We start from the raw sequence: 22,439 nt of genomic DNA, 5'->3' as shown, positions 1-22,439 counted from the left end.
GTAAATTATATAAACCGTTTAGTTTTAAACGATATATAAATTTTAAAAATAAATAAACAGGATGTAAGCTGCAATAATTGAAAATTTTTATCATAGAGAGCTGCTTGATATGAAAGAGTATGATCAAGATATTTGCTACTTTTACATCCCTTAACTGACGGAAAAGTAAAAAGGGCATGTGTTTTTCTTATATGATACTATAAGGCAGTGTATCTCAAACTGTGTGCCGAGGCACACTAGTGTTTCTCCTGAGATTCCAAGTGTGCCTCGGCACACTGAGGAGGAAGAGAGGAGCCTGCAGTACAGCAGTACTGCCCAATTCGCCGAAGGCCTGCATGTTTCCCCCTTCTCTCTAGCATCCTCTGGCTTTCCTCTGGCCTCCCGGGCTTACCTTTAAAGCTAATTACAGCAGACTGTAGAGGATCGCCGGTAGGTAAAACTATTTTATTTTCAAGATAGTGATTGAAATGTGTCAGTTTTGAGAATTTATATCTGAAACATAGAAAGATGACGGCAGAAAAGGGCTACAGCCCATCAAGTCTGCCCACTCTACTGACCCAGCCCATTAAGTCTGAGTGCTGATGACTTAGTTCCTTAGCTCGACCCTCGTAGGGATCCCACGTGGATGTCCCATTTATTCTTAAAGTCGAGCACACTGGTGGCCTTGATCACCTGTACCGGAAGTTTGTTCCAGTGATCCACCACCCTTTCTGTGAAGAAGTACTTCCTGGTGTCACTACTAAATTTCCCTCCTCTGAGTTTAAGCGGGTGCCCCCTTGTGACCGAGGGTCCCTTGGGAACGAATATGTCGTTTTCTACCTCGACACGACCTGTGACGTATTTAAATGTCTCAATCATGTCACCCCTTTCCCTGCGCTCCTCTAGAGTATAGAGCTGCAATTTGCTCAGTCTTTCTTCGTATGAGAGACCCTTGAGTCCGGAGATCATTCTAGTGGCCATCCGCTGGACCGACTCGGCTCGAAGCACATCTTTACGGTAATGTGGCCTCCAGAATTGCACACAGTATTCCAGATGAGGTCTCACCATGGTTCTGTAAAGTGGCATTATGACTTCAGGTTTGCGGCTGACAAAGCTTCTCTTGATACATCCCATCATTTGCCTTGCCTTGGATGAGGCCTTCTCTACTTGTTTGGCAGTCTTCATGTCTGCACTGATGATTACTCCCAAGTCCCGTTCTTCTGAAGTCCTAGCTAGTGCTTCTCCATTCAAGGTGTATGTTCTGTATGGATTTCTGCTGCCGAGATGCATGACCTTACACTTCTTAGCGTTGAAGCCCAGCTGCCATGTCGAGGACCAGTTTTCCAACGTGATCAGATCCTGCATCATACTATCCTTGAGATTGCTTTCACTTACTATATTACACAGTTTGGCGGCGTCGGCGAACAGTGCTACTTTACCCCAAAGCCCCCGGGTCAATTCCCTTATGAATATGTTGAAAAGGGATGGTCCCAGGACTGATCCCTGCGGCACTCCGCTAGTCACCTCCGATGTCTCAGAGAGGGTGCCGTTGACCTCCACCCTCTGAAGTCTTCCACTCAGCCAATTATTGACCCATGCAATTAGTTTCTCACCTAACCCCATCGATTTCATCTTGTTTAATAGTCTACGGTGCGGGGCACTGTCAAAAGCTTTACTGAAATCCAAGTACACTATGTCCAGAGACTCTCCCGAGTCTAGCTTTCCTGTCACCCAGTCAAAGAAACTGATAAGATTGGATTGGCATGACCTGCCCCTAGTGAATTCATGTTGACAGGGATCCCTCAGATTTCCCTCATCCAATATTGTATCTAATTTACCTTTAAGTAGAGTTTCCATGAGTTTACACACTATTGATGTGAGACTCACTGGCCTGTAATTCGCAGCCTCTGCTCTGCAACCCTTTTTGTGCAGAGGAACAACGTTGGCTGTTTTCCAGTCCAGGAGGACTCTCCCCGTACTTAGGGAGAGATTGAAGAGCATGGCTAACGGTTTCGCCTGAACATCGCATAGCTCTCTGAGCACTCTTGGGTGCAAATTGCCCGGTCCCATGACTTTGTTCACCTTGAGTCTTGACAGTTCTCTGTAAACATCAGCTGGTGTGAACTCAAAATTCTGAAATGGGTCTTCCATGCTTTGCTTTGCTTCCAGACGTGGCCCGTGCCCTGGTGCCTCGCATGTAAAGACTGAACAGAAGTAATCATTCAGTAGTTTGGCCTTATCGGAATCTGTTTCCACATAGTTCCCTTCTGGCGTTCTAAGGCATACTATCCCGTTTGCGTTCTTTTTCCTGTCGCTAATGTACCTGAAGAAGGATTTGTCCCCTTTCTTAATGTTCTTCGCTAGAGTTTCTTCCATTCGAAGTTTGGCCTCCCTGACTGCTGTTTGACCGGTGCAGACTTTGTCCTGTATTCAATGTTTGCTTCTTTTTCCCCTGTGCGTTTGTATGAGAGAAATGCTCTTTTCTTCTCTTTGACGAGGTACGAGACCTCATCAGTGAACCATTGGGGTTTCTTTTTTCTTTGCTGTTTGGTTACCGATTTTATGTAGCGTTTAGTTGCCTCATGAAGGGTCGATTTCAAGGTTGACCACATAGCTTCCACATTATCAGTTACTTCTTGAACCTGGAGCATCTGATGGATGAAATCTCCCATGCGTGCGAAGTCAGTGCCCCGGAAATTGAGTACCCTTGTTTTTGTTTGTGACCTAGGGAAGCCTTTCTTAAGGTTAAACCATACCATGTTATGGTCACTGGTGGCTAGCGTTTCTCCCACCGAGACCCGCGAGACGCTTTCCCCGTTCATAAGTACCAGGTCCAGGATGGCCTGGGCCCTAGTGGGCTCTAGTACCATTTGTTTGAGCCGTACTCCCTTCATGGACGTTAATATCCTCCTGCTATCACAAGTTGTCGCTGAGAGTGTGTTCCAGTCTACATCAGGCATGTTGAAGTCTCCTAACAGAACAACGTCCCCCCGTAAGGTGATATTCTCAATGTCTTCAATTAATTCTGCATCCTTGTCCTCCGATTGTTTTGGAGGTCTGTATACCACACCAAGGTACAGGCATTTTTCTCTGCCTCTGGCCAGGTTTACCCAGATGGATTCCCCAGTATACTTGACATCCGTGATCCTGGTTGTCTTGATGTTCTCTTTGATGTAAAGTGCTACCCCTCCTCCTAACATACCCTCTCTGTCTTGTCGAAGCAGGTTGTATCCTGGTTTAGTTATATCACATCCATGAGAGTCTGTGAACCATGTTTCGGATATTGCTACTACGTCTAGGTCTGCATTAACTATTTCTGTTTCTAGTTCTAGAAATTTATTCCCTAGGCTGTGTGCGTTAACATACATAGCTCTCCACTCTTTCTGTTTACTAAGCTCCTGTAGTGAGCCACCCATTTGAATTAAAGTGTCACCTAGCGATTCTTTTGCAATAAGGGCACTTACCTCAGACTTAGAAGTGGAGTTTTGGTTCACCCCATCAGAATTGTTACTTACTGCTCCGGTGTAAAAGTGGGTACCCACCCCCGACTTACCTAATTTAAAGCCCTTCGAAGTAGGCGGGCTAGTCTGTGTCCGAAGACATTCTTACCTCTGTTGGTCAAGTGGAGTCCGTCTGGTCCCTGTAGTGCCTCTCCGTGATTCAGGAATCCGAAGTTCATATCCTGGCACCATCGTTGTAGCCACTCATTTGTCTTCAGGATACGTTCGTCTCTGTCCCTTCCTCTGCCCCTAACAGGAAGAATTGAAGAGAATACTACCTGTGCTCCTGTCTGCTTCAGCCTCCTTCCCAGAGCTCCGAAGTCTCTAGCTATGTCCTCCAGGGTGTTCTTGGCAATGTCGTTCGTCCCGATGTGGATGAGCAGCATGGGGAAGTGGTCCTGCGGCCTGAGAAGTCTATCAAGACTGGTCACATCTCGTATTCTGGCTCCAGGCAGACAGCAGACCTCCCTCGACTGCATATCTGGTCTGCATATTGGTCCCTCGGTGCCCCTCAACATGGAGTCCCCAATGGCTATCACTCTACGCTTCTTTTGGGGGTGTCGATCCATTGCCCCTGGAGATGGAGATGTGTGTTGATCCAGTTCCATGTCCACATCGGTAGTCTCTTCCTGCAAGACCTGGAATCTGTTCTTCAGGTTCAGATGTGGAGTCGATGTGGAGCTGCCCTGGTGAGAGAAAGAGTGAGAAGGTGAAGAGATTGTAAATGGGGGGGGGGGGGGTTCTCCTACGTTTACCTGTGGAGGAGGTCACTAACTACCAGGAGTCAGTGTCTCCATCCATCTCCTGAACAGCAACAGTTGGTTTCTTTATCGACGGCCCTGGTGTCATCATGGGAGATCCGTCACGAGCCCGTTCTGTGATTTGGGATAGTTCCTGCACTATCCCATCGATATAGGCCTCATCCTCTCTAATGCCTCTGCTGTGTATATTCTGTATATATGAAAAATGAATGGAAAAAATTGCATTACAATTAGTAAAGGGGATGGGATCTGGGGTAGAGAGCTGCACGGGGACGACGAGAATCCTGCGGGGATCCTGCGGGTTCCCCCTAGGGTCGCGGGGATCCCGTGGGGACGCCTCCGAGGGTCGCGGGGTTCCTGTGGAGTTGGATGCGAGGCTCGTCTATTCCCTACCTGCCCTGCCGCAGCACACAGCCAATCGGAATGGAAGTCTTCCACGATGTCAACGCTGACGTTGGAGAGAGGGCTTAAGCAAAGCCCTCCCTCCCTCCGACGTCAGCGCTGACATCGGGAAGACTTCCGTTCTGATCGGCTGTGGCGTACCAAGGGGGGGCGGGGAGGGCAGTCCGCCCCGGGTGCAGCCATAGGGGGGGGGTGCACAGCTGGCCAGGTCACCTTACCTTTGTGGCGCTTCCTCCAACTGACCGACAACAGGCCGGTCCGACAAACCTCCCTGCCCTGTAGCCGCAAATCTAAATTACTTTTTTACAGCAGCTTCAATACTCCAGCTGCTGTAAGAAGGTAATTTAGATTTGCGGCTACAGGGCAGGGAGGTTTGTCAGACCGGGCCTGTTCTGTTTTCAGTCGGGCGGGGAAGTGCCACAAAGATAAGGGGCAGGGAGGGAGAAAGGGAGGAAAGGTGGAGTGGAGAGGAAAAGACGCTTAAGGTAAAACTGAGGGGGGAGAAGGACGCTGAAAGCACTGGGGAAGGCAAAGGGGTGGAAAAGGACGCTGAAAGGACATGGGGAAGATGTGGGGGGAGAAGGACGCTGAAAGGACATGGGGAAGACAGAGGGGGGAGAAGGACACTGAAAGGACATGGGGAAGACGGGGGGGGGAGAAGGACGCTGAAAGGACATGGGGAAGACAGAGGGGAGAGAAGGACACTGAAAGCACATGGGGAAGACAGAAGGGGGAGGACACTGACAGGACATGAGGAAGATGGGGGGAGAAGGACATGGGGAAGAGAGAGTGGGGAGAAGACGCTGGCAGGGAAGAAGACAGAGATGCCAGACTATGGGGGGAGCGGAGGGAAGAAGATGGGTGCCAGACCATTTTGGGAGGGGGGAGAAAGGGAGAGGCACAGTAACAGAGCAAATGGAAGACGCAGAAAGAAGAGAGACAGTGGATGGAAGGAATTAAATGAGAACATGAGGAAAACAGAAACCAGGCAACAAAGGTAGGAAAAATTTTTTTTTTTTTTTTTTTTTTGCTTTAGGATAAAGTAGTATATTAGTTGTGTTGATAAAAATTTATAAACAATAGAGGCTCTGGTAGAAACCCGTTTACAAAGTATGTATTCTTCCCAATTAATATTTCCAAATTAATAAAGTCTTTTTGCTTATTTGTAAATGGGTTTCTACCAGAGCCTTTAATTCAGTAGCATAATTAAATGAAATAACTATTTCTGTAGTTTATAGGGACAGGTGGGGACGGAGGGGATTCCTCGCGGGGACGGGTGGGGACGGAGGGGATTCCTCGCAGGGATGGGTGGGGACAGAGTGATTCCTCGCGGGGACGGGTGGGGACGGGGTGTAACTCCTCTAGTACGTTCCACTCCATGTATGTTAATTTGCAACAAAACAACAAGGCAAGCGGTTAATACCCCTAGAGATCTTGAGCAGCTTTACCACAGGGAAGGGAGGTGCACTGGAGCTGACATGATGTAGAAAGTGGAAAAAGAAAAGGGTGAAAACTTTGCACTGATCCAAGCCATACACACCTATGATGTGGATTGCGAAACTCCTAGCCCGTCGAGGGAGAGCTGAGCCGCGAAGTTTGCAATCCCCAGTCGGGGAAAACTTGGCACCAGCAAGCATAAGCAGGAGCGCTCCGATGCAGAATCAACATCGATGTTGTGATTGTTCTTTTTTTAATTCACTCTTTAGTACAACAGAGTGTATCCAGCGGAAGAGGGAAGCTACATTATAAAGTCGGATGTCCGGAAGGCCAAGTCCCCCCTGCGGTTTAGAACGAGTTAGTTTGTGGAAGCCAATTCGCGCTTGCCTAGCATTCCATATAAACTTGCGGCTAATAAAGTTATCCCATGACACAATCCCCGAGCAGAGCCTCGCTTATCTGCAGTTCGCCTTGATCTTTGGGCTGTAACCAGCCAAAGGCACCACCGCGGATAACCACACTTTATAATCTAGTCCTCCCCAGAGCAGCCAGCGGAACTGTGCCCTGTGCCACTTCCAGCCACCACCTCCTCCTCCTGCCCTGCATGGCAGCCACCACCCCCTTCTCGCTGCTGCCGCTCAATGGTATTACTATTTATTATTTTTAATTAGTAGCACAGAGCAAGATGTCACAAGTGTGTCATTTTTTCCCAAGGAAAAAACAAAACCCCAGCACATATATGACATCCGGGGCCCATAATTTCTTGACCCTCCCCATCTGTATGAAAAACATGATGTCAGAGGGGGGATGGACAGGCAGACACAGTCATTGCGGGACCTTCCTGGAGCAGAGCCGGCTGTGTTGCCTTTGATGCCAGGGGGGGGGGTACTTTGCCATCGATGCCGGGGGAGCCGTGCTGCTGTTGATGCTGGGGGAAGGGGCCATGTTGCCATTTATGCTAGGGGGGGCCCGTTGCCATTTGAAAGAAAAATATTAGCAAGGTGAGTCGTCTGTTTGCCCTCCTTCAGCGAGCCCCCCCTGACAATTTCAGGCCCTAGGTACTACCCATTAATCCGGCCCTGTCCGGGCCTCAATGGGAAGCCAATGCAACTCACGGTAATAAGGTGTCTTCAGACCGTAGATCAGTCTAACCACCGTGCTCTGAATCAATTTCAGTCTGGCCATATTTTTCACAGTAGTCGTCAAGTAAACAACGTTACAATAATCCAGAAGGGGGTCACGTGATGCTGGAGACCTAATTGGACGTGCCTCTCTACAGCTCCGGGTCACTCCATAATAAATCTTTGTTTTAAACCCTACCAACCGCGGGAGTACTCAGTAATTTTCTACCGTTTATCACCCCAGAGATTGGAGCACGTACCCGTGTTGCTCTCTCCGGTGCTTTTTCGGGTTATGCCGACTAAATCCCAGCGGGGAGTCGAGGCCAAGACCAAAGCACCGGAATCTAAGATGGCGGAGAAGCACGAGGTGCCCATGTTTACTTTGCAAGAGGCCGCAGTTCAAGAGCTAACGCGTTCCCTCACGCTCGTCATGGAAGATAAACTCACCAAAATTCAATCCTTTATGGAAGAAATGAGGGAGCGCTTGGAGTCCCAGTCGAATCGCCTGCAGTGCGCTGAAGATCGCATTGCTCAGCAGAAGGTGCGTACAGACAACTTCGAGGATCGTCTATGCACTCTGGAGACCTCCACTACAACCCTGAAAGAGCGCGCTGAGGATCAGGAGAATCGTGGCCACAGGAATAATCTGCGATTCATCGGGATTCTTACTTCGGTACAGGATGTGGATCTCCGCACCAGGCTTGAAGCATGGCTGCCTACAGTTTTTGATATCCAAGCCCTTTTGGTCCTGGAGATGATCGGGAGGGCACACCGTGTGGGAATCCGTAAGGAAGGCGAGCAACGTCCGCGCTCTGTTATTGCACGGGGTCTCAACAATGCGGTAAAGGAGAGAATCTTATTTCTGTACCGTAAAGGGGCTGCGTTGCTATTTGATGGCCAGAAAATCCTTCTTTTTCAAGATTTTTCTCCTCAAGTCTCCTACCAGAGGTGTGCTATGGCTCCTTTTTGCAAAGAGCTCTTCAAGCGCCATATAAGAGTTATTCTTTTGTATCCGGCTCGTGCACGCATTTTCTACAATAATAAGGTCACTTTTCTGGACACTCGGCAGGCTCTGGAGCAATTTATTCAAAAGCTCCCCCCTGCCCTGGATTCTCCTCAGGTGAGAGATCTGGTCGTGGTTTTTTTTTTATTGGGCTGACCACCATCTATTGCCCTAGGTTGGGTTGTATTTCTGGCCTAACATCTGGCGACACCTGGTGACCTTGACCATTGACCACCTGGCGACACCTGGGGACTTTGACCACTGACTGACGCTGCTATGGACTCTTTCCACAACCGGAGAGAATCTCTGTTCATGATTGCAGTTTTGTCATCTTTCTCAGCTCCCTGGGATGCAGACAGGGTAACTTATACATTGGCCTCCTGATTGTAGCTGTGGTTGTTGCCCAGTGGGTGATTCCTATGCGGGGCACATGTTATTCTTTCCTATGTTATTCCTTACTACATTTGTTATTTGTTGTTTATTACCCTGCCTGCTGCTCATTGCTACATGGGATGTTGCTGTTGCTTTTACCGTTTGCAAATCATATTGTGTATTGCAATTTTAGTCTGGTTTTCTGTATTGCATTTGCTACTGTTTGCTTTGTTTCTTTTAGGGTTTCTCTTTTTACATAGCTCTATTTTCACTGCTTGTCTGGGGGTGGCCCGGAGCTGCTGTATCTCAGTTGTCATGTTATACAGGGGTAGACTGTATAGTCTAGGGAGGGGGGAGGGGAAGGGGGTATGACTGTGTGTGAGTGTATGTATGCTTAGATGGGTTGTCTGTGTTTTCTTCTGGATACAGTGGTGCGGGAGCCTGAATCTTGTTTGGAAGCCATGGCTGTTGGGTGGGTGGATTTTCTTTGCTGTGTGTGAGGTGGGGGGATTTAGCTAGGACATCCCCTACCTGATTCAAGGGTTTTGGTTATCTTCCTTGTTTTTCACTCATATCTTTCACCCTGGCTAATTTGAATGTCAATTCTTTAAATGTTGATGGTTTTCATTCTCCTGTGAAACGAACCAAGATTCTTGCTTATCTGAAGAGGGAGCGGAGTGACATAGCATTTCTTCAGGAGACCCACCTGTCCGCCGCTGAACATCTCAAACTTCGGAGGGATTGGGTTGGACAGGTGGGTTTCTCTGCTTACTCTTCCCGGAAACATGGAGTAGCAATCTTGATTCATAAAAACATTCCCTTCTGTATCCATAAGGAAATCAAGGATCCAGAGGATCCTGTTTCTGATTGGGGATTTGTGGGGTTGCACTCTGGTGCTGGGTACTGCCTATGCCCCGAACATTTATTCTCATGATTTCTTTTCCTCCTTGGTGGGGATTTTGGCGCCTTACTCCTCCATCAGTTGATCATAGGGGGAGATTTTAATATGGTGGTGGAGCCCCTTGTGGATTGTAAGCCTTCTAAATCCGTGGCTAGGGGTCACTATGACAGAGGGATCCCCTTCTTTATTCACGAATTGGGGTTGTTGGATGCCTGGAGGACCTTAAATCCAGATGACTGCGACTTCTCTTTCTATTCCCACCCTCATAACGTATACACTAGAATTGATTATATACTCATTTCGGATGTATTGTTTTCAAAATTGACTCGGGCTGTCATGGCCGCCCCTTTGGTGTCGGATCATGCTCTCCTGGGCACTACTTTTCAATTTTCCCCTACTTCTCCTAGTAGAATTTGGCAGATGTCTCCCCACCTGTACTCGGACCCCAATTTTAGGACATATCTGGGGCAGAAGTGGGAGGACTTCCTCCAAACCAACAGTGCGGAGGACGTGAGTTCGGTTACATATTGGGAGGTAGCTAAGGCTGTTTTTCGGAGTCACGTGCTGGCCTATTCCGCTGCTGCAAAGAAATACGTGATGGGGAGTTGTTGATCCTGACCGTTGAGTTGCAACGCCTGCGGCGTTCCCATATTTCGAGTCTCACGCGAGCCTTGAGGGAGAGGCTTCAAGTTGTTAAACATCAGATCAATATTATCCTCACTCAGTGGGCTTCCAGAAATATATATTTTTACAAGTACAAACTGCATGCTTGGGGGAACAAAACTGTTCGCTTGTTCGCCAATCTGATACGACCTCCAAAAGCCAGGCATGTCATCACCCACATCAAGGATGGAACGGGGCGGGTGCATACTCAGCAGCAGGCGATCACGACCCAATTTATCCAATTTTACCAACATCTATATGCCGAGCGGCCGCCTGATGACCAGGCCCGGGATGCCTTCTTTCGTAACTTGCCCCTGCCGCGGATCTCTGACTCGCAGAGGAATCTGCTCAATCGACCGATCAATGGGGAGGAATTGCAGTCGGCTATTCACAAACTTAAGCTGGCTAAGACTCCTGGGCCGGATGGTTTTGGCCCAGAGTTTTATAAGCTACTGCCCCCATCTGCCCTATGCTCTCTACAGGCTTACTTCATGGGGCTGAGGTTGGAGACTCCTCCCGGCAACACTCACAATAGCGCTCACATTATTATTTTGCCAAAACCGGGGAGACCTACAGACCAGCTGGGTTCTTACCGGCCCGTTTGTCTTCTGAATCAGGATGTTAAACTCCTGGTGGGGATTCTAGCGTTGCGTCTTAATACGATCCTTCCGGATCTGATCCATGAGGATCAGGTCGGTTTTGTTCCTGGCAGAAATGCATCTATGAACTTACTTAAAGTGCTTACGGTTTTGCAACTTCCTTCTCATGCCTCTGACAGAGCCTTGATCACCAGTTTAGACGTAGAGAAAGCGTTTGATATGGTCTCTTGGCGACACCTTTTTTGGATTATTGAACAATATGGTATTTCGGGGGATTTTGTTGCCTGGGTGTCCGCTTTATACAACTGTCCAACATCGCAGTTGTTGATCAATGGGGGGGGGGATCTCTGAACCCTTCCCTCTGGGTCGGGGAACCCAGCAAGGGTGCCCATTATCTCCCTTGCTTTTCCTTCTTTCTCTTGAGCCCTTAGCTATCCGAATCTGCCAGGACCCGAATCTGCAAGGCTTGGGTATAGGGGGGGCGTGATTTTCGTCTAAGAATGTTCACAGATGATATGCTGCTCTACGTTAAGCTTGCTGATGTCAATCTTCCCCGTTTGATGCATATTATTAACTCGTTTGGTCTCTTCACCGGATTAAAAATTAATTACGATAAAACTGAAGCCCTACTGTTGCATGACTCCCCGGGTGACACCTGGTTTGAATGGCTGGGAGTGGGTATTGCGCATGGGAAATTGAAGTATTTAGGGATTTTGTTATATCGGAATCTGAAACAGTTTTATGAGGCCAATATCTCAGCAGCTATCGGCCGGATTAAATCTCTTTGTCATAAATGGCGCTCTCTCCCCTTATCCCTGATGGGACGGGTAGCCCTGGTGAAGATGGTTCTTTTCCCAAAACTTTTGTATGCTGTTCAGTCGGTTTCCATAGGCAAAATAATCATTTTAATAGTTTGGACTCTCCCTCACCATGAAAGATTGCTCACACACTTCTGTTACCTTCTGTAATAAAAAATTTTCATTCACTTTCATTGTGTCTTCCAGCGTACTTTTTATCCAAATGCCTAAATATTTTATTCCATCCTCCTTCCATATAAAGGAGAATGAATCAAACAAACCTTTTGTACAATGCACATTAAGTGGAAGAACTTCTGATTTACTCCAATTTATCTTGTATCCTGAAAATTTTCCAAATTTCTCTATTAATTCTAGTAAGATTGGAATGGTTGTTTCCAAATTTCTCAAATGAAACAGTATATCATCTGCATAAGCAGAAACCTTATATTCCCGATCTGAATAAGGAATACCCTGTAGTGTTCTCCCTAGGGCCTTTCAGCCAGGCGCTCCGCCCAGCTAATTTAGGTAACCGCCCTGCTGTTTTCCTCCAGTGAGCAACATTCTGAGTAAGCAACATTTTTTGGGGAAAAAAAAAGTTCTGTGTCAACTATGTCCCCTTCCATCAGGGCGTCTCTCCCACACTGCAACACAAACAAGTTCCCTGCTTCGGGGTCTGTAAGGCTCCAGCTGGTTGATCCTCGTCAAGCGGCCGGCACAGTTGGGGGCGAGAAACAGTGGAAGCTGCGATCAGTTCAGCCAATAGGAAGAGCAGCAGCAATGAGGAGCAGATTTTGATTGGAGGAATGCCGCAACGATATTTTTTATCTTGGCGTTGGAGCGCTGTGCAGGACCTATTTGCATTCTCCTACATCACTTTTTGGGGAAGTTGCCAGTGCCTCCGGTGTTGGCTGCACTGGAGGAGAGCGTTGGGTATGTGAGGCCAGCCGTCTTCCACTTCTCTCCCCATAAGGCCCACGAGTTCTTTGACAGAGAACACCGTGTCCCGAGTCAGTCTTGTTAGTAGTATCAGTAGGCATATGCCTAGGGCCTGCTGAAGAAGAGCAAATTTTTTTTTTTTTATAACATTTTTTTAAATTTTCGTCAATGGGGGGATGGGGGAGGGGGCCGCATTGCCGATCTTGCCTGCCTGACTGGAGGATAGTGATTCCCCAGGCTGATGAAGAGCCGCCGGAAGCACACAAACCAATCCTCGATGCGGGGCCCATATCCAAACGGTTAGAGGGTTTTTTTAAGTTAAAAGCGATAGTGTGGAATCCAGTGACATTTGCATGCTAGCACGCACTGAGACCTGACAATTTTTTTATTTTTGAGGATTATAAGTAACCCTGTTTTTTTGAGGGGGGAGAAAGAACAAATAGCTGAATGTTTTAAGTGTAGTGCCTGAAACGAAAGGGGTCCGTGCCTCCCCTCAAAAATCAGGGTTACTTCATAACCGTCAAAAATAAAAGAATTGTCGGGTCTCAGTGCGCGCTGGCGCGCGATTGTCCTGCAGTCACCGGGATTTCTGAGGAAGAACATCCAGATCCATAGCACAAGTTTTCTGCGGCTCCTATTAAGGTAAGCTGAATTGAGTTTTATACTTTTTTGTCATTTAAAGATAGGATTATGCTTTCTAATCTGTTTTAAGTAGTATCACAGATCTGTTTGAATGTAGAATTCAGCACCTAGCCAGTGCTTGTATTGTATTAGGTCTTAAAGCTTGTACCTTTTGAGTTTAGAGTTAATCACAACGAACAGTTCATTTTATCATGTTTCTTTTGGGATTTATATTTCAACTCTGCTTAATTAAGTGATTCATTCATTTTAATTTGCTGAATGGAAACTAGGAATTAAGGTTTAAGGTGATCCCGATTCAGGGAAAATTTTTTTTGATTCGGCCTATTGAATTGATTTTTTGATTCAATTCACTTTTCCTGCCCAATCAGGTGTTTTCTTTACTTTTTTTATGGCCTGATGGGGGGGGGGGGTGTAGCCTCTTCAGCCCCCCACCGCCACCCCTTTCCAACTCCACACTGGTGCTGTGTTGTAAACAAAAAAAGACTCTCTGATAGGTCCTAGCTCTACTCACTAACTGCCTCTTTCTTACCCTTCTCCTCTTTTTTTAGTTTTCAGCTACCTATCAAATTTTCATCTTCTCGAAGTTAGAGATAAATACTTTTAAAACCAATAAGAGGAAATTTTTTTTCACTCAGAGAATACTAACTTAAGCTCTGGAATGCATTGCCAGAAGATGTGGTAAGAGCGGTTAATGTAGCTGGTTTTAAGAAAGGCTTGGACAGCTTCCTAGAGGAAAAGTCCATAGTCTGTTATTGAGAAAGACATGGGGGAAGCCACTGTTTGCCCTGGATCGGTAGCATGGAATGTTGCTACTGTTTGGGGTTCTGGAATCTTATGTTGCTGTTTGGGATTCCAGAATCTTGCTATTCTTTAGGATTCTGAATGCAATGTTGCTACTCCTTGGGTTTTGGCCAGGTACTAGTGACCTGGATTGGCCACTGTGAGAACGGGCTACTGGGCTTGATGGACCAATAGTCTGACCCAGTAAAGCTATTTTTATGTTCTTATGACTCCCACCTTAGCCTGACTTTTTTTTTAAGCGCCAGCAAGCGATTTGAACCCATCCTCCGGGGCTCTAACGGTAACACTATGCGTGCCGGCTTCCCTTCTCCCACGAAACCTGATTTGAATCTCCTTATTGTCTGCCTATCTTCTTTTATTTCAAGTTGGATTCTTTGGTGGACCGCTTGCCTTGTTGTTTTATTACAAATTAACATACATGGAGTAGAATGTACCAGAGGAGTTACAGATTTGGTTGTTTATTCATACATATGGGTTAAAGTTGGACGACTCTCTAGAGGCAGTTGAGAGGAGTTGCAAACGTTGTTATTAATTTGGATTTATGTTTCGGATAGTATTACTGCTTTACAATGCTTTTTGAACACACTTATATACATATGGAAAGGGTTCAGAGTTAAAGTCTTGGGCAAGTAGGTGGGAAGGGAAGGAAGGGAGAGATTTGTTCAGATATATTTGGGGCTTGCATAGAACTAAAACTGAGTGTGCACTGGTATGGTAATCTTTGTTGTTTGTTTTGAATTTTAACCTGTATTGCGAATCTGTGAATGTATTTCTGGAGTCCCTCTGAGTCCAGCTTTTCTTCCTTTCTCCTCCGCCCCCATTGGCAACATGTATTCGTCTTTCTCTCTCATTCCCTCCCCTGCTGCAAAGGTGGGAGGACCCAAAATGTTAGCAGGAGGAAGATAGAGAGAGGGAGAAACCTGAAACAAAGGGGAGGCAGAAGAGAGGGAGGCAAATGTTGGACTTAGGGGTGTATAGAGGGAAGAGAGAGAGACTGCAGAGAGGTGGAAAGATTCTAAACAGGGAGGAACAAAGGAAGGAGAGAGAGAGAGAGAGAGAGAGAGAGAGGCAGAGAAAGACCCAGAAGAAAGGAGAACAAATGCTGGACATTGGGGGTGGGGGTGGGGGGGGGGTTGTAAGCAGAAGAAAGACAGAGAGAGAGGCCTGGACCAAAGTGGAAAAACAGGAGGCAGATGCTGGACTATGGGAGGTGCAGACAGAAGAGATGGAGAGGGAGAGTCACTGAGGAAAAACAGAGAGATGCAGGATCATAACCGGGGGAGGCATGTTGCCAATAGGGGTGGAAGAGAGAGGAAGAAAAGTTGAACTCATGGAGAGACAGAGAGAGATGTTGGTTGGGGAAGGGACTGAGGTCCAGAGGAGAGGAAGGATGCAAGAGGCAGAAAGAAAGAAATGCAGTCAGAAGGAAGTCCAACCAGAAACTATTTAAATCACCAGACAACAAAGGTACGAAAAATGATTTTATTTTCAATTTAGTGATTGAAATGTGTCAGTTTTGAGAATTTACAATCTGCTGCCTATATTTTGCACTAAATTTGTCTATTTCTATAGTTGTTACTGACTGCATATCTGCCATGACCTCTTTGAAACTCCCCCAAATGTAAATGATTAACATTTTCTCAGCGTACAGTGTGCTTTGTGGTTTTGTTTTTATTTTGTGGTTACCATTATGAATTAATAAGATTATATTGTGTGTACATGGAAAATGAATGGAAAAAATTACATTACAATTAGTACTATAATGGGGGTGGGGTCAGAGGCGGAGCTTGGGCTGGGGTACTTGGTTGGTATTTGTTAGACTTAGGGTGTACTTGGCTTGAAGAATTTGAGAAACACTGGTCTAGGTGACTATGGAGTTCACTCAGTAAAGGGCCCCTTTTACAAAGCCACAGTAGTGATTCTCCCACGCAAATGCACTATTTAGTCCATTCAATTCCTATAGGCTTCAGTGCATTTGCTGTGGCAGAATTGCTATCGCAGGATGCAATGCATTAACTGATTCAACATGAGTTTGAAGTTGGTTGAATACCTTTCTCTCAAGTATGGTAGTTTTGAAAGAAATAGAAGGTTTGATACTGGCCAGTAGTTATTCGGAATATGAGGATCTGCATTACTTTTTTTTCAAGGGTGGCTTAAATGCTACTGGAACACTGCCTAAGTGTCAAACCTTAAAAAAGGAAGTCATATTGAGCGTTGGAAAATAATTTATAATAATTAACTAATAAAAATCATACACATTTAATTTTTTCCACCACCAAATTTCCCCATTCCGCCCCACCCCACCCGGCTACTTTTTTGTGCCACCCGGCTGGAAAAAATTTCTGGGGAGAACACTGCCCTGTATCTCCTTCACTTGCTGAATAGCTAATAACAAGGGTTCTAATACAATATCAAAAAACAGAGGAGATAAGGGACAGCCTTGTCTAACCTCCCTCTATAGACTAAAACTTTCTGAGAAATTATTATTAATATACAGTCTAGCAGCAGGGGAGCTATACAATGTTTGAATCATTTGTATAAATCCTAAACCTATATCAAACCATTCCATTGCTTGATACATCCGGGTCATTCATGGCTTTTGATAAATTTTACATATGTAAAGCCAACCTGGTATTATTAGAAGAATGTCTCTGAGCAACAAACCCTGTTTGGTGTATACCAATAATAAAGGGGGAGAACCTTAGCCAAGCGCAAAGCCAATGTCTTAGCCAAAGTTTTCCATCTATATTGATTAAAGAAATAGGATATTTATTTGGCTTTGGTAAAACTATAGTTAACAATTTTGCCATAGTACCTGTAGAAACATAGAAACATAGAAAAAAGCGGCAGAAAAGGGCTATAGCCCACCAAGTCTGCCCATTCCAAGTATCCCCCCCCTGAATTTACTCCCTTAAAGATCCCACAAGAGTATCCCATTTTTTCTTAAAATCCGTCACGCTGCTGGCCTTTATCACCTGGAGTGGGAGTCTGTTCCAATGATCCACCACTCTTTCGGTGAAGAAGTACTTCCTGGAGTCGCCATGAAACTTCCCTCCCCTGATTTTCAGCGGATGCCCTCTGGTGGTCGAGGGTCCCATGAGCCAGAAGATATCATCTTCTGACTCGATGCGTCCCGTGATGTATTTATACGTTTCAATCATATCTCCCCGTTCTCTTCTTTCCTCGAGTGAGTACAGTCGCAATTTCTTTAGTCTTTCTTCATACGTGAGATCCTTGAGCCCCATGACCATCCTGGTGGCCATTCGCTGAACCGACTCGATCCTCAGCACGTCCTTTCGGTAGTGTGGTCTCCAAAACTGAACACAGTATTCCAAGTGTGGCCTCACCATGGCTCTGTACAACGGCATCATAACTTCAGGTCTCCTGCTGACGAAACTTCTGCGGATACACCCCAACATTTGTCTTGCCCTGGAGGAAGCCTTCTCCACTTGATTGGCAACTTTCATGTCCTCGCTAATGATCACTCCTAGATCGCGTTCCTCCGTGGTCCTAACCAAGGTCTCACCATTTAGTACATAATTTCTACGCGGGTTTCTCTTGCCCAAGTGCATTATCTTGCATTTTTTAGCATTGAAGCCTAGCTGCCAAGTATTTGACCATTGTTCCAGCAGCAGTAGGTCGTGTGTCATATTATCAGGTAATAAGCATCTGCCTACTATGTTGCAAAGTTTGGCGTCGTCGGCGAACAGTGATACCCTTCCTCTAAGTCCTTGCGTCATATCTCTTATGAATAAGTTGAATAGAATCGGGCCCAGGACCGATCCCTGCGGCACTCCACTGATCACGTCCGACGCTTCGGATGGGGTACCGTTCACCACCACCTTCTGAAGTCTGCCGCTCAGCCAATCCCCAATCCATGTAGTTAGAATGTCTCCTAATCCTATCGATTTTAGCTTGTTCAGTAATCTTCAATGAGGGACGCTATCAAATGCTTTGCTGAAGTCCAAATATACCACGTCCAGTGACTCTCCGGCGTCCAGTTGTCTAGTAACCCAGTCAAAAAAGCTAATCAGATTAGATTGGCATGATCTACCCTGGGTGAACCCGTGTTGGTGTGGATCACGTAGTTTTTCTTCGTCTAGGATTGTGTCAATATGCTGTTTGATCAGTGTTTCTATGAGTTTACACACTATAGACGTGAGACTCACTGGTCTGTAGTTTGCTGTCTCTGTCCTGCAGCCCTTTTTGTGGAGTGGGATTACATTGGCGGTTTTCCAGTCCAAGGGGACCCTTCCTGTGCTTAGGGAAAGATTGAAAAGAACAGATAATGGTTCTGCCAGGACTTCTCTTAACTCCCTGAGCATTCTGGGGTGTAGGTTATCCGGTCCCATGGCTTTGTTTACTTTGAGTCTTGATAGTTCGTTGTAGACACTACTGGGCGTAAATTCGAAATCTTGAAACGGGTCTTTCCGGTTATCTCCCATCTGAAGCTGTGGACCAGCTCCCGGTGCTTCGCAAGTGAATACTGAACAGAAGTATTGGTTTAGTAATTCTGCCTTCTCAGAGTCTGATTCTGCAAATTTACCGTCCGATTGCTTCAAGCGTACTATCCCATCTTTGTTTCTTTTCCTGTCACTGATATAGCTGAAGAAAGATTTATCCCCTTTCTTAATTTTCCGTGCTAGCTCTTCCTCCATTCGGAGTTTGGCCTCTCTGACTGCTGTTTTGACAGCTTTGGATCTGTCTAGATAGTCCTCTTTTGCCCCCTCTCTGCCTAAATGTTTGTAGGCAATAAATGCGTCTTTTTTCTGTTTAACTAGTTCTGAAATTTCTTTACTGAACCATTGGGGTCTTTTGTTTCTTCTACGTTTACTTACTGTCTTTATGTATCGGTCTGTTGCTTCATGTAGTATGGACTTCAGAGACGACCACATATCCTCCACGTTGTCAGTTTGTGCTTGTTTATGTAGTTCCTGATGGACAAAATCTCCCATTCGGTTGAAGTCTGTGCCTCTAAAGTTGAGAACCCTTGTTGCTATGTTTGTTTTTGGGAATCCTTTTTTGAGGTTGAGCCATACCATATTATGGTCGCTGGAGGCCAGTGTGTCTCCTACTGAGACTTCAGTGACACTATCTCCGTTGGTGAGGACTAGGTCTAGTAATGCCTGGTCCCTGGTGGGTTCCAATACCAATTGCTTGAGACGTGCACCCTTTATGGAGTTTAATATTCTTTTGCTGCTACCCGTAGTCGCGGAGAGTGTGTTCCAATCTGCATCTGGCAAGTTTAAGTCTCCTAGCATTACTGAGTCCCCGCGCAGTGTGATATTCTCTATGTCCTCGATTAATTCCATGTCTTTGTCCTCCTGTTTCCTGGGAGGTCTATATATCACACCAAGGTATAGGCATTTTTCATTCCCTCTGGCCAGATTCACCCAGAGGGATTCCCCAGTGTATCTAACATCTGTGATTCTGGTGGTTTTGATGCTTTCCTTAGTGTATAGCGCTACTCCTCCTCCCAATTTACCCACTCGGTCGCAACGAAGTAGGTTGTACCCTGGTATAACCATATCCCACCCATGCGATTCCGTGAACCAGGTTTCGGATATTGCTATCACGTCAAGATCTGCGTTTGTTATCTCAGTCTCTAATTCTAGAATCTTATTGCCCAAGCTGTGTGCATTAATATACATAGCCCTCCATATCTGTGAAGAGTTTACCTTATTAGTTAGTGTGGCTCCTGAAAACTCAGTGATATTTCTCCCTGACTTATTGTGGGTATCATTGGTACTTACCTTAGACTTGGTAGTGTGAGTGCGACTTGCCTCCTCAGGGTGGTTTCTTACTGCTCTGGGATATAAGTATGTACCCTCCCTCAACTTACCTAGTTTAAAGCCCTATGGAGTAGGCGGGCCAGTCGATGTCCAAATACGTTTCTACCTCTTCTGGTTAGGTGGAGTCCGTCTGGTCCTTGTAGTCCCTGGAGCGTCTCACCGTGGTTTAGGAATCCAAAGTTCATTTCTATGCACCATTCTCAGAGCCATTCGTTAGTCCGTCGAATACGCTCTTCTCTAGCTCTGCCTTTGTTTCTTACTGGAAGAATTGACGAAAAGACCACCTGGTCTCCTATCTGCTTCAACTTCTTTCCCAGTGCTCCAAAATCTCTGGGGATGTTCTCTGTGGTATTCCTAGCAGTGTCGTTTGTGCCTACATGAATGAGAAACATGGGAAAATGATCATTAGGTTTTAGAATTTTGTCTAGGTTAGTGGTAATATCCTGGATCCTGGCTCCAGGGAGAAAGCAGACCTCTCTTGACTGCATATTAGGCCTGCAAATCGGTCCCTCGGTGCCCCTTAGCATGGAGTCACCAATGACTACCACTCTTCGTTCCTTCCGAGGGGGCTGGTCTACGTGCTCTGGATTTGACGTTGTCAGCTGGGTATCTTCATGAGTCTCTTCTGCTATTTCCTCGGTGGTTCCATCCTGTAAGATCTGATATCTATTTCTTAGAGTTAGCTGTGATATTGATGAACAGCTATCCTGTTGAAGAGAAAAAGAAGAAGAAGAGAGTGAGAATGAGGTGGGTTTGTTTTGCTTGCCCGTAGAGGAGGTTACTAATTGCCAGGGGCCAGCATCTCCAATCATCTCCTGTACTCCAATCATTGTGTTTAGTGCTATAGGTTTGGGCGTGTTGAGAATGGACCTGTCGTGGGTTCTCTCTGTGATGTGTGACAGTTCCAGGATGGCGTCGTCGATGAAGGCCTCGTCATCCCTTATGCTCCTCAGGCATGCTACCTCCTCCCTGAGGCTCAGTAGTTCCTGCAAGGTTTCCCAGCTCCTCTGTCTGCATAGAGACTGTAGTGCTCTTTGAGAGGGGGGGGGAAGGTCTCGGTCTGCACTGAGACCTCTGCCCTCTGAACCATGTTGCCCTCTGCCTTCTGTGTACAGACCTCGACCGTCCCCTGGGTCCCTCCGGATGCTGGAGTGTCGATCTTGATGGTAGCTTTGGTACTCCGTGTCCTCCCTGCCATTTCCAAGTTAGAGGAATTTAGTTCTGTAAAGAGAAAGGTTGAGACGTCAGAGAGTATGTAATGAGAAAGATGAAGATAGAGATATTAAAGATATCAGAAAGTTTTTTTTTAATATATATGAGGTCTGAGAGGTTCAAGGGGGGATTAACTATCTGGCTGAGAGTGTAAGAAAGTGTATGGGCGTGAGAAGAAAGGATTAACTATCTGGCTGAGAGTGTAAGAAAGTGTATGGGTGTGAGAAGAAAGGAGGAAGAGTGTGGTTGATCGAAGAGTTTAGATTAGGCCCTTCTCAAGGCCCTTCGCAAAGGCGCTCTCGCTAAGGCGAGTGAATTTGCCGCTCGCCTTCACCGCGCGCCGAATGGCTGCGTGCCGTTGACCCGCCTCCTTTTATGGAGGGGCCCGGCGCCTACTGCTGATGTGGTGGGGGTGGGCGGGGCTACTCGCCGCTGCCCCGAAGCTGCGTTGGATTTTTTGCCGCTTGCCCTCGCGCTTCTGACCCCTCTCCTGCTCTCTCCTGCCTTGTGTGCTGCTTCCCTGCCTCGAGTGCTGCACGGAAGTCTCTCTCCCTCAGCAGTGGCTTGACCGTCGGCTCTCCTCCTTTTATGGAGGGGCCCGGTGCCTACTGCTGATGTGGTGGGGGTGGGAATATATTAGAAAATAAATTTAAAGACAGTTTTCCATTTTGGAACAAGAAATTAAGCTTTTAGTCAGAATTGATTGTTAATTGGGAATATTCTACATTATAGGCTCTTTTAAAAGCTAAAGGTAAATATAATGAGATTTCTTTTAAATTGATAAGAAAAAACTTATTCGCTCAACACATTTTGTATTATGGAAATTCAAATAAGGCGGGAAGATTATTGGCAAATTATCTTAAAGCAAAAAAAAAAAAAGAAAACCAAAAATAATTGCAGTAATAATAATAATAATAATAACTTTATTCTATACCGCCACAATCTTGCGACTTCTAGGCGGTTTACAATCAAGAGTGATGCAACCTTTAGTTAGTTGAACCTGATATAAATTTAACAAATATGCTAATAGGATATTTTGAAATGATTTATAAAACTCTATCGTAAAACCATCCCCACCTGGAGCGGATCCAACTCTAAGAGACTTCAACGCTGTTTGTAATTCTTTTAGTGATATTGGCTTTTCTAAACTTTCTTTTATATGTTCAGGAATTTTTGGTCCCTTAATTAGGTTTAAAAATTCTAAACCATCCTTTTCTTTATCTAAATAAGGCTCAGAATAAAGCTTTATAAAAATCCAGAAATTGTTTTAAAATAAGTCCAATTTGAGAATAAGTATCACCTTTTTCATCCTTTACTTTTAGACCAATGGCTAACAATGAAGGAACAAGTGGATTCCCTATTCAGAAAAGGTTTCCTTACTCTCTGGAAACTCAGAACCATTAAATCATACTTCGATACATCAACATTCAGAATCCTAGTGCAATCCCTCATACTGAGTCAGCTTGACTACTGCAACATCGCCCTAGCAGTCTCACAAAAGAATATGAGACGTCTCCAAAT

At 45.9% G+C, this 22,439-nt stretch overlaps 1 protein-coding gene across 4 annotated transcripts in view; it reads left to right on the top strand.

Annotated features, from left to right (window-relative positions):
- PARL (presenilin associated rhomboid like) overlaps positions 1–22,439 on the top strand; it is a 592,851-nt gene that overhangs the window by 212,089 nt on the left and 358,323 nt on the right. The gene's annotated exons all lie outside the window — the stretch shown is intronic.

Source organism: Geotrypetes seraphini, chromosome 9 (genome assembly GCF_902459505.1).
Source record: "Geotrypetes seraphini chromosome 9, aGeoSer1.1, whole genome shotgun sequence".
Taxonomy (NCBI): domain Eukaryota; kingdom Metazoa; phylum Chordata; class Amphibia; order Gymnophiona; family Dermophiidae; genus Geotrypetes; species Geotrypetes seraphini.
The sequence above is the reverse complement of the archived record's forward strand: the minus strand, read 5'-3'. Positions and strand labels throughout refer to the sequence as shown.